General features: G+C 40.6%; 1 protein-coding gene across 1 annotated transcript in view; it reads left to right on the forward strand.

The window, feature by feature from the left end:
* PRDM15 (PR/SET domain 15) overlaps positions 1 to 12,306 on the forward strand; it is an 852,733-nt gene that overhangs the window by 450,648 nt on the left and 389,779 nt on the right. The window lies entirely within an intron of this gene.

The following is a 12,306-nucleotide window of genomic DNA, read 5'->3' on the forward strand; positions in this document are numbered from 1 at the left end:
AGTAGCAAATACCTGTTACCCATGATTGTTGTGATGACATTTAAAACTAAGTGTACAGCTAAAAGGGGGGTGTATAAAGAAAAAAATGTGGTAAGTGGCAGTTAACTGCTATTTGATAAGCTCATCAAATGTATATAGTTGCAGTGAGAACAGAATAATATTTCCAGTGGTCCATAACATGCTAGGTATAAAGAATATTAGAATGTGATGTCATGAGAATGTGCATGACAAATATTAGAATATGATGTTATGAGAGTGGGCATAAAGAATATTTGAATTTGATTTCATGGGAGTGGTGCAGTATAATAGCTGTGCAACAGTGGTAATTCAGGAAACATTATAAAGGATGTGCTGTCCCATCAGTTACTGTGTCTTCATATCCTAGAAAGCATGCATGTCTTCTTCAGGCATAGGTGCTTGTAGGAACTGCCTGTCTAAGTCATGTTCCACTGAGGCGGCCACCACTGCTTTGGAGTTTGCTAAGAATGAGCAGTCAGTGGAAAACAGTAAGCTCAGACATTGTGAAAGTTGCAGGACAGGAATGACTCCATCCAGCAGTAACACTCAAAAATTCTCATTCCCTCCTGGAACATATTAAATGCACTTTGTATAGATAGCTGTCTGAGTAGTCTTTATTACTGAGACTTCCAGACTAGAAGGCCTGCCATCTGACCTGATTTTCAGAGCTTAACACTCACCCCCCACCACTCCATGCCAAGTGGATGTCTACCCATTAGAGATGTCAGCACTTTCCTTGATACAGCCAACATCTGTCCCTGCCATTTTATATATATATATATATATATATATATATATATTTTTTTTTTTTTTTTTGCTGCAATGTGTCTGTAGTCTAGCATGACTTGGCCTGCTCAGGTGCTCAGTCAAATAAGTAATCCATTAGGGAAATTCTGTTATCACTAATTCTATTTTGTCATCAATACTATATGGTTAATAGGATTGGACACCCAGTTAAGTAGATTAGGATATGTCTTCCCCTAGGAAAGAAAGTATGCACTCTTGCAGTAGACAAATCCCATGCAATACCTTCATTAGCTTGTGTATTTTGTGTTTAGGCCCAGAGATCAATATTGAGAATTGTATAATCTGTTTAGATCTATACCAAACACTCTTAGGAGAAGGAAGTGTTTGATCCAAAACTGTTTAGATTGGAAGATACCAGAGGCCTTGACTTTAATCAGTTTAGCCTTGATATTGCACATCATCTGAGAAGTGATTAGATGAGTGATCTAAGAATAAGGTATTCAAGGATTTCAGTGATGTCATAACAGCATCCATCATCCCTTCTTGTCATTGAGTATGCATATCTTGGTGAGGTGCATTTGTAGCTGATGGCCTTGGCATCTCAGGAATCTGAGACCTCCAGTGAAGTCTCTTTAGTGGTCAATATGCCTATAGATGAAAGCACATCCTAGTGAGACTGAGTCGTCTTGTAGAAGCCAGGCATTCTAAAACAAGAATAAGACTGACAGACCAAGTCACACGAGCCAGATGAGCTAATGCAAATGAAAACTTTATTATCCCAGTTGAGCGCTTTCTTCCTAGATAGGACTTCAACAGAACCGGGGAATAAATAAAACCAACTTTTAAATAAACAGTTAAACCAAAGCTAACTACGAATCCAGATTAGCTTCCTCAACTAAGGACAATCATAAGGCATTCTTTAGTTACATCTGTAACCTAAAAGGAAAGGCACAGATTTGTGCTGAACTGGTAGTTAATGATACCACATATACTGAGCCTGTGGACATAGCCAACCTGCTGGCCAACAGGTTCTGTGAAAACTTCACTCCCCTGTCCTCACCACATGTACCCCATGACATCCCTACAACCTGTCCTCTACCTTGTATCTCTAAAGAGCAGGTCATGAACACCCTCTATAAGGTCAAAAACACAGCTTCTATGGGACTTGATAACATCCCAGGCTGCATCCTACATGGCCTCAAAGAAGAATTAGCAATACTATCGGGTACTCCTTTCAGTCATAGTCTAAGCACTGGCTTCATTCCAGCTGAATGGAAAAAGGTGATGTTTCCACTGACCCTGGGAAATATAGACCTATTAGCTTGACTAGCCTTATCTGCAAGGCCATGGAGTGACTCAGCATGGACATTATCAACAAAGATATAAGTAATCTCCATGCACTTGACCCTAATCAATTTGGTTTTGTCATATGGAGATTGTGCCTGTTAAACCTGGTGGACTTCTTTGAGACAGTCACCAAGGCCCTTGACGCAGGGAAATCTGTGCATACAGCCTTAAACTAAAGGTCTGTGGCTGACAAAGTTTGCTGATGAGTGCAAAATGGGAGTGCTCATAGAATCTGCAAACAATGTCAGCATCGTACAAGAGAGGGGTCACACAAACAAATGATTGGTGCCAAACTCATGGCCTTAAACTCAGTGCAAAAAAAAATGTCAGTAAGACCGATGTTCCAGCTAACTACCATGTCAATAACAACACCGTAAGTACGCACTCAGTGGTGAGAGACATGGGCATACAGGCTGTCAACAACCTTACATTTGATCACCATTTCTCCACAGTGTTAAGAAGGGCATTCTATGTTGCTCATCTCATAAGTAAGGGCATTGCCTCCAGAAAAAAATAAGTTATATTTCCCTGTACTCTTCTGTCATCAGGCCAGTAATTGAGTACAGTGCCCCTTTTGGCATGTACCTTTCTAAGCACCTGCAGCAATTGGAGAGACCACAGAGGTTCCTCACAAGGAAAATTCAAGGTCTTCAACATCTGTCCTGTGAGGATCGTATCAAATCACTGTCACTTTATTCTGTTTCATACAGACTACCCAGAGGCAGTCTCTACCTTGCATGTAAGGCAGTCTTTGACCCTGGTTTATTGGAAATGCTGTATATCCATGAGTCAAATGGTACATGGATTACTCGCTCTAAAGGCCTTAACCTAATATGTGACATTAGTACAACCTACTGGAGGGACAGATTTGTCTCCCAGAGGTTACCACACCTTTGGAACAGACTCCTGCTTCATGCCAAGCAAAGCACCTCATTGGCCGTCTTTAAATGCAATCTGGACGATTGGATGGGTAACCATAAATGCACCCCAGGGGTTCTTCAAACACAATCTGGATGATTGGATGGGTAATTGTAAATTCACCTCTGGGGTTCCACTTGTGTCCATCTTGGACAGGGGCAATAGGTGCTGATTGTGGAAATAAGGGTAAAACTTGGCTAGGCTTGAAAGGGCTCTAGAGCTAATGATCCTGTGTGACAGCTTATATCCAATAATAGCACAACAATAAAAAGCAGTATTTAATCTAATGAAGTACAATTAAAACTGCCAATAAAAAATAAGCTTCACAGTAACATGTGAAAAGTAATAATAAATACATCATAAAATTAAACTTTAAAGGATATGTTGTTGTTGTTGTCTTTCGGCTTTTCCCGGTTACAATATATATAACAACGCTGTTATAATTGTATCAAAGTGATAAAATTATAATAGCAGCACGGAGTTTCAGAGCATTATTTAAAGAAACAGTTTAATTCAAGCCTGGATGTTCACTTGCATTCAGCCGTATTTGTGACAATAATTCACGATACTCAAGTGTGTATTCCCAGGGGCCACCTCTGGAATTCTGGAAAACCTGTTCCAGTACAAAAAATAAAACATTTTATGGGTGTTACAAACTTATGCCTGAAAAGGGCATTAGAATCTTTCCTTTCTTTAATGTCATAGCATGCTCAGTTTTGCCTATATAAAAACAGAAACACAAATCGCAAAAAGCAAGGTAAACAACCCCCTAGCTATTACAATCATAATGGGAAGTGAGTTTAAACTTGTAATTAACACTTTTCAAAAATATCCATTCCCTTCAAAATATATATCTACATTGTGTACAGGCTCCACATTTTCTGGTGTCTGTTCTTAAAAAAAATATTTTTACCTATAATGGAGGTAGTGCCTTTCTCAAGTCTCTCTCTAATATTGGCTTGTCTGGAAAAGGTAAGTTAGAATCTAGTGGCAAATTTCTCACATAAAAATCTATCATGAAGTATAAGATTCAAGTTTTTCTGTATAAGTGGCAACACAGCTTGTACTTCTCTACCATATTTAATTCATATGCAGTTATTGTATCCTAGATGGTCTCCCATAATGTCTTGACTGGCATAGTTGTACTGCAGTCCTACACCCACAATAGGTTTGAACTACTATAGAGGTATGCAAGTTTCAGTTAAAGTAGTGCCGTTAAACATATTTTGTTCCAATGTTGGATTGCTACTTAGTGACTGACGTTGCCTTTAAATAGTATGAATGCATTGTCAGTTAGCAAGCATCCTAAGCTAATATATCTGCCCTAAACATCTTGTAAGACACTTGCACCTATGATGTAGAATTACGCCAAACTGTTGGCTGGAATGTTTTCTTTCTATGTGCTTTTCACTTCCATGCCTACTAGCTATTAATCCTTCTCCCATTCTCCATGATCATTCATTCCCTTACATTGGGGATTTTACCCAAAACAAGGCAAGTGCTGTTTAGAGACGGTGCAGTCACACATGCACCCATGCGTGTACTTTGTGCCTCCCTCATTTACTTTCAGCTCTATAGAGGTGAGTGCCCTACACCAGAGCCATATGCATCTGGCTAACCCCCATATGCAGACCCTGGCCGTAGCCAAGTGTGCCCAATCCCACCAGCTGGATATAGCCAGCTAATCCCGCAGAGAACTAGAAGTTGTCCTTTTTTTATCTGGCTCTGTTTGATAGGCCTCCAGTCAGCATCTGACGTAATTTGGGTATATGCTATGGAAGCATCTTTCCCATGCCCTAACCCCTCCCCTGCATGTGAACGCTCTCCTTCTGACATGTATGTTCACTCAAACAGAAATGAGAGCTGCTGTAACTAACTTAGTTAGGATTCTAAGCCTATATACTATAATCACTGGCTTTCGTGCTGGTTTCTCATTACTTTGGGGCACTGCCAGACTGGAAACCACTTCTCCTTCCCCCCAGAAAACGCTAACTGAGCCTGTCATTTATTCCCTCTACACCACAGAGCTATAACTTACTGCTGGAGATTGTGTCCATACTCTGCTGCTTCATGAACTATGTGGCAGGACTGTAGTGTTTCTTATCATGGCACAGAATCCACTAATTGGAAGGTAATGTATTAGTCCCTCCCATCTTTTGTATTCACCAAACTACTTTATTGGAATTCTAGTCCTTGCCTTGATTTTTATTGCTCATATAAAACTAGTTAGGCTGTAGAATTCTTGAAATGGCAAAGAGCACATTATGTGGAAGGTTTGTTTTACATTACAGACTGTTGTTCCCCAAGCCAGCACCATCTGGTAAGTAAGCACATTGCTGAATGCTGTTTTTTTTTTTCTTTTTGCATTGCATGTATTTTATAATCATTTGTATATTATTCATTGGTTTGCAATATTCATCTTGTATCATTTATATTTTCTTAAATGTATCAGTACATTGTATTTGATTTGTCTCATTTTCTGAAGTAGCCAACGTGTCTGTTTGTCCTGGCTTGTTTAACAAACTGTTCATATCCCAGTGAATTATTAATACTGGCTATAACACTCACATTTGTAACCCATTTGTGGGGATTGCTTACTCTGTGCAAATAGAGGCAGTAGATAGTTTGTTGTGTTCTGGCCAGGTGCTAACTGTTATATGTTCCATATTATTACCTAATTAGTAGATAAACCTGTATATACGATTTTGTTAATGGATGCATCGTTTTATACCCATGTTCATTAGCCATATCCAAGCCTATTTTATTATTGTCTATATGGTGAAATAAGTACTTGTTATAGCAAGGATTATTAATTTCTTCCACTTACATCAGTGAGCCAGGTTTTGAACACACATCATAAATATGTTACTCTGACCCAACTTTCCCATGCACCAAATGGTGATACTAGAGGTCTGACCCATGTAAAGCTGCACTAAGTAAAAGTTATGTTTACATCATTAACTTAGTTGATTATTCTTTCAGAAAATGACTGTTGTGTAGTAAATTAAGTATAATCTTACTGTGTAATCATATCTTCTTAAAACAAAGCACATGGTGTCATTCGGTAGTTTAGCGCCTTGTACTCAGTTGTTTTTTTTCAGTATTAGATCTCCCCCTGTTGGTGATTTAGTGGTATTATTTCACATCTAGGCCTGGCAAAATTTTAAACCCTTCCTAACTACAGAGCCACATTGTTCAATTAATCAGCATATTTAAACCATTTCTTTTTCGATGATAACTGTTTAAGTTTTTGTTTTTAATCTGTACTGCAGTCAACATTAAAAAATGGATATCTGAGTCAGTATTCTGTGGCAAAAACAACCTCAAAGCCTTCTATAGTTATATCAAGAATCTCCACGGCAATACCCAGGTTTGCTCTGAGTTTCTGCACAATGGTACCTGTTATACTGAGCCAACAGATATTGCCAACATACTGGCCGACAGATTCAGTGCCAACTTTACCCCCCCCAAAGGACCAATCACAATACAGGATGAATGTCAGGCACCCACCATTACTGCAGCACAGGTTAAAGCTGCATTGTCCAAGGCCAAGAATACAGCTTCCATGGGCCCTGACAATATCCCTGGATGTGTTCTACATGAACTGCAAAGTGAACTGGCACCACATCTGTGTGCCCTGTTCAGTCATAGCCTCACCTCAGGTTTTGTCCCTACTGAATAGTGCACTGCTACTGTCATCCCTCTCCATTAAGGGGGAGCGACTGCAAACCCTGGGAATTATCGCCCCATTAGCCTGATGAGTCTGATATGTAAGGCTATGGAGCACATCATCATGGACCTAATTAACAAGGATATAGGGAATCTCCAAACTCTAGATCACACGCAATTTGGTTTTGTGAAAGGTAAATCATGCCTGCTAAACCTGGTTGACTTCTTTGAGTCAGTCACTAGAGCTGTGGATGAGGGTAAGGCAGTTCATACAGCCTACCTCGATCTGGCCAAGGCCTTTGATACCATTCCCCACTCAGGAATTATTGATAAACTCACCAAACTAGGCATCAAACCTAAATCACTAGGTGGGTTGCAAATTGGCTCACAGATGGAACCCGCAGTGTGAAAGTAGTGGACTCCAAGTCAGACTGCCGACCAGTCACAAGTGGAGTCCCACAGGGATCGGTCCTATGTCCTCTCCTGTTTGCCATCTACTTCTCAGAAGTCCAGGCTAACATGGAGGGACTCTGACTAACCAAGTTCACAGACGACTGCACGTTGGGAGCCATTATTAACTCCCCAAGTGATGTAGACATCCTACAGAAAGGCCTCACTGAGACCAATGACTGGTGTGGAAACCATGGCCTTAAGCATAATGCCAGAAAATGCATCGTCATCCCCTTTGGGAAAAACTCAGTTCCCACTAATTACCACATCAGTGGGAGCCCACTGAACACTGAAGGTGTTATAAGAGATCTGGGGACACAGGTTGACAGCAACCTCTCCTTCGACCACCACATTGCCACTGTGGTCAGAAAGTTTTTCTATGGTGCACATATCATTACCAAGGGTTTTGCATCCAGGAAGAAAGAGGTCATCATCTGTCTGTACTCTTCCCTCATTAGGCCAGTCATCGAGTGTAATGCCCCATTTTGCATGTACTTCATTTTGCATGTACTTCACTAGACAAATGCAACAGCTGAAAAGGCAACAAAAGTACCTCACGAAGAGGATCCCTAGACCTTAAACACGCCCTACACAGACTTCTTCTTCTTTCGGCTGCTCCCGTCAGGGGTCGCCACAGCAGATCAACTGTTTCAATTTCTTCCTGTCCTCTGCATCTTGCTCTGTCACACCAACCACCTGCATGTCCTCTCTCACCACATCCATGAACCTTATCTTAGGCCTTCCTCTTTTCCTGTTACCTGGCAGCTTCATCTTTAGCATCTTTTTCCCAATATACTCTGCATCCCTCCTCAGCACATGTCCAAACCAACGTAATCGTGACTCTCTGGCTTTGTCTCCAAACCTTCCAACCTGGGATGACCCTCCAATACACTTATTCCTAATCCTCTCCATCCTCGTCACACCCAGTGCAAATCTTAACATCTTCAACTCTGCCACGTCAAGCTCTGACTCCTGCCTTTTTGTCAGTGCCACTGTCTCCAACCCATATAACATAGCTGGTCTCACTACACTCTTGTAGACCTTCCTTTAAACTCTTACTGGTACTCGTCTGTCACAAATCACTCCTGACACTCTTCTCCACCCACTCCATCCTGCCTGTACTCTCTTCTTCACCTCTCTTCCACACTCACCATTACTCTGAAGTGTTGATCCCAAGTATTTAAACTCATTCATCTTCGCCACCTCTACTCTCTGCATCCTGACCATTCCTCTATCCTCCCTCTATCCTCCCTCTCATTCACACACATATATTCTGTCTACACAGACAGACTCAAAAAACTTCAGCTATTCTCTGTCTCATATCATCTACTAAGAGGTGATCTCTGCTGGACATACAAAGCCATGTCTGACCCAGCTCTGTTAGAAATGCTACATCTAATGAAATCCCAATCCCTCTGCACCACACTCTCCAGAAACCTCAACCTCATTGCCACAACCAACAGAGCATGCTGGAGGGACAGGTTCATAACACAGAGACTGCCCATGCTGTGGAATAGACTTCCCGTACATGTCAAGCAGAGCACCTCACTGGCCCTCTTCAAGAGAAATCTTGATGAGTGGATGGGAAATAGAAAGTTCATCCCAGGGATCATTGCTATGGCTGTACTTGATAGAGGCACTGGGAACTAACATTGGGCGGCAAGATACGAGGGCACTTCTATAGGCTAGCTTGTAAAGGCTCCAGTGCCATTAACCTAGTACACACCTTTGAACCTATAAGGGAATTTTGGTGATAGTTTTCTGTCTGACTGAAGCCACGCAAAGCATCTGGTGACTGTCATTTCCACCCTGACTGCATTCTACCCTTCCAGTCATCATTTACTTAAACAAGCATCTGCAGTCACATTACTATTCATGTGACCCCATACTACCTTCCTGCCATCCAGCACACCAACCCTTGCTGCATACACCTCTGCTGTTAAATTTGTGTTTGCTGTAAAGAGTTACTCTGTCTCCCACCAGGGTTGCCACCTTTACATCCTGTCATTTCCTAAAAAGCCACACACACAGTGTAATATAAACACTGCCTTGGAAACCACACCCATTTTTAACAAACCATACTCAAAAACAACAATTTCATATGCCCTATACAGTGGTTGTAGGGGGAGGTCATAGGTGAAATTGATACTTAACCCTGTTGCCCATGGTCTGCCTGGTATACCTGTCATCCCCCTACATTGTCTCCCCATCCTTGTGTAACTTCGTCTAGATTTCCTTTTCAAATTTTCTCACACCTGCCTGTTTACACATCCTTTCAACACATTGTAACTTGACAAAACTGTATCATGGAGTTCTAGATGCTCTGAGTTGCATTCTAAAGCTTTGTTCAACCATTAGATACAGTAATGGCATGAACAGAAATCATGACTGAGGAAAATGTCTTACTTTTTAAAGGAAGAAGTAGCTTATGTCCAAGTCTTTATGTTAAAAACTGACAAAATACCAGTAAGCTGAGTAGTTACCCATAAATTGAGAAGGCAGATGGTTGTGAGGGTATGCAAATCACATCTGGGAAGAGTACCTGCCTCCTTACAAAAAAGGTAATAATATTTGTACCCTTCTTGTATTAAACTTAGATGGAAGTGAAAGAACAAATAAGCATAGTCATGTATTTCAAGTTACTGGTGTCTGCAAAAATAACTTCACCTTTTGTGTACTTATCAGACTGGGATGAAAGTGAAAGAAATAGATCACAGAAATATAGTTGCACTTGTTTCTGTGAGATGTGTATCTGAGTCTGGCAGTTTGCTTAGAGGATTAAGGAGCTGTTAACAAGCTGCTTTCATATGGTCCATTGGTGCAAGGTTTATTTACCTCAGCGTCCATTGCCACTCTGTGTGAATCTGAGCAAATAACCAAACACCACTCCTGGGTGGAATCTGAAAAAGATACAAGGAGATCAGTGCTCTAACTCAGAAAACAAAAACAAACAAAAAATATATGCAGCGTGCCTCTTTATCCCCTACCCCATAATATAGCCACCTGTATATAAATGTGATGCTCAGTTCTGAGGAAAGTGATAAGAGCTATCGTAGTGTACTGCAATTTGTTGATCTTAGACCATGTACTGAGCCAAGACAAGCTATCTTGGCCTTCTATTTACGTCTTTGAGGTTTGATTTTTATTTTTAGGAAAGAAAGAAATAATGACCACACTGCTCCTGGCCACCAAACATGCTATAGCAAACTTCTGTGGCCCTCTCTAAGCAGGGTAGATTTTAGACTAGGTGTGGCTCAGGGCGAAGGTCCCAACTAAGTCTGTATCAAAATTCACTCATATAGCCAGGGGCATGGGGGCCACTAGGCCCCTAGAATCTCCAAGGGTGTAAATGCTCTATGTTGTATTTTATGCCTTATTTTTGAAAGGTAATGAAAGCTGTTTTTATTTTCTGCAACTAAGGTGGTTTATGTATGATTCTGCCAGTATTGTGCTCACATCTACAGACTGATGTTATAGTTGCAAACACACACACATGTACATATATACATACTGACACTGCCCCTGCCAAGTGAGATCTACCACTGATTTCTCACATACGCATGCACATATACTGACACTGTCCGTAACAAGCCAGTTTTGTCATAAAATGCATATGCACACACACACACACACACACACACACACACACACACACACACACACACACACACACAAACACACACTCTGCAAGCTTATCAGCAAGCAAACTGAGAGACTGACAGTTCACCTAAAGCATGGCTTTTGGGGTGTCTGTTTGTGGAAACCGAATCAATTGGATAAAAAACACAGAAGAGACACTGAGCACATACAGACTGTAAGCCACAGGCAAGCACTTACTGAGAAAGACAAGTGCTGTGAGATTGTAGCTGTGCCAATGATCAGTTGCTTTCACACATATTCTGCCCAGACTGCCAACCATAACAACTTTTGTGTACAAAGCTGGTGTTTGACTGTGAAGGTAAGTCAATCATAATTTATTTCACTGGGCCACTGAAGGTCCAACTTCCTTGCATTCAGTTGCAAAGGAGCAAAACTTACATTGAGCACTCCATGAACATCACAGACACCATGGCTGCAGACACCAGCACACTCAACCAGACAAAATGGACCAGCCGATCAACAGAAATAAAAGAAAACAAAAAGAAAGTAAAAGTGCAAAATGGGAGCCGGAGAGGCCTCTGCCACATGAGGCACCTCCATCTTGGAACTCCTGGTACTTGCAGAATGACCTCATCTGGTCACCTGACTCTAGGTTCCCACAATATCTCTTTTTGAAGTTTGAGACAGGACTTTTGCAGATGATACACATTTAGACCTTTTATGGCAGTGCCTGGAGGTTATATGTGTGATGTATAATGTTTGCAACTGAAAGTATGTCAATATGGTTTGTTTTCATTTATATAAATGTATAATTGCCAATGTCATGAGTGATAATTTAATAACAATGTTTCTTGTTAAAAAAAAATGAAACAAAACAGAAACAAGACAGCAGTAGTGGTCATTTTTATCCACAGACAGCCCCCGTACCAGCAGTGTTTGTGTACCTCTCAAATATCAGAATGTAATAAATATAAGAGAGCTAAAAAAATAATTGAGGTTTTGACCCCATTTCAGGGACAGATTTTAAATATTGCTGTTGTGTACTTAAAAATTGCTTTAATAACAGGTTTTGGATTAGCATGCGTTTTCTGAAGGATATGAAGCCTGAAACTTAAAATTCTGTCGTTATTTAGTGACAAATCCTTAGCAATTTGACAGAGAACTGTCACTTTTTTTAAGGAACAGACCAAAAACATAAAACAACATCAGGTACATTTTGTGAAATCACTGTCCATTACAGGTACATGCCTAGCATATTTCTCAACTTATTTGCTCATGAATTCTTTAAAAAAAATAGAGAAGGGGCAAAGACCTCAAATCAGGGACATTGCTTAACCATTACTCGAATTTACTTAAGCAAGCAGTGGAATGACAGTCTTTGTGCTATCAACATGTATTTTTCTAAACATTAAGACATATGAAACTGTAATGTCTGTCATTATTGACCAGCTGAAATCCCCAGGGACTTCCCAGAAAAATCAAAAAATTTTACAAGAGACAATACAAAATTATGAGGAAAAACTAATGGTCAGCTGATGTTACTGGTGATTACGCCGC

This window comes from Protopterus annectens, chromosome 5.part0 (assembly GCF_019279795.1).
Source record: "Protopterus annectens isolate FY-2018-M chromosome 5.part0, PAN1.0, whole genome shotgun sequence".
NCBI lineage: Eukaryota > Metazoa > Chordata > Ceratodontiformes > Protopteridae > Protopterus > Protopterus annectens.